The sequence below is a fragment of the Penaeus monodon genome, chromosome 29 (genome assembly GCF_015228065.2).
Source record: "Penaeus monodon isolate SGIC_2016 chromosome 29, NSTDA_Pmon_1, whole genome shotgun sequence".
In the NCBI taxonomy this organism is placed as follows: Eukaryota; Metazoa; Arthropoda; class Malacostraca; order Decapoda; family Penaeidae; genus Penaeus; species Penaeus monodon.
This window is the reverse complement of record NC_051414.1, coordinates 1,521,004-1,521,324: the sequence shown is the minus strand read 5'-3', so window position 1 is coordinate 1,521,324 and position 321 is coordinate 1,521,004.

Here is a 321-nt window from a genome sequence, read left to right as displayed (position 1 = left end):
CATCTTCTCCTTGCTGATAAAACCTAGATTAGGTACTTAACCAGGCACGTGCACTTGAGTACGAACCTACATTTCTATGTTTATATATGTAAAAGTAAGTGAACAAGTTATATCTTCTCCATTAGAAGTCTCTTATAGATTGATTCAGAAGAGAAAGTTTATATCTGTTTTAATGACCATCAGAATAAAGCTATCTGTAGTCGATCCAGCGAACGCATCATCGCGCACGTCGTGCTTTCTCTGCACCCTCTCCTTTCATGCATCGCTCTACTCTCTTGTTCATCAGCCACAACCATCATCCCACCCTCCCCCCACAACCAC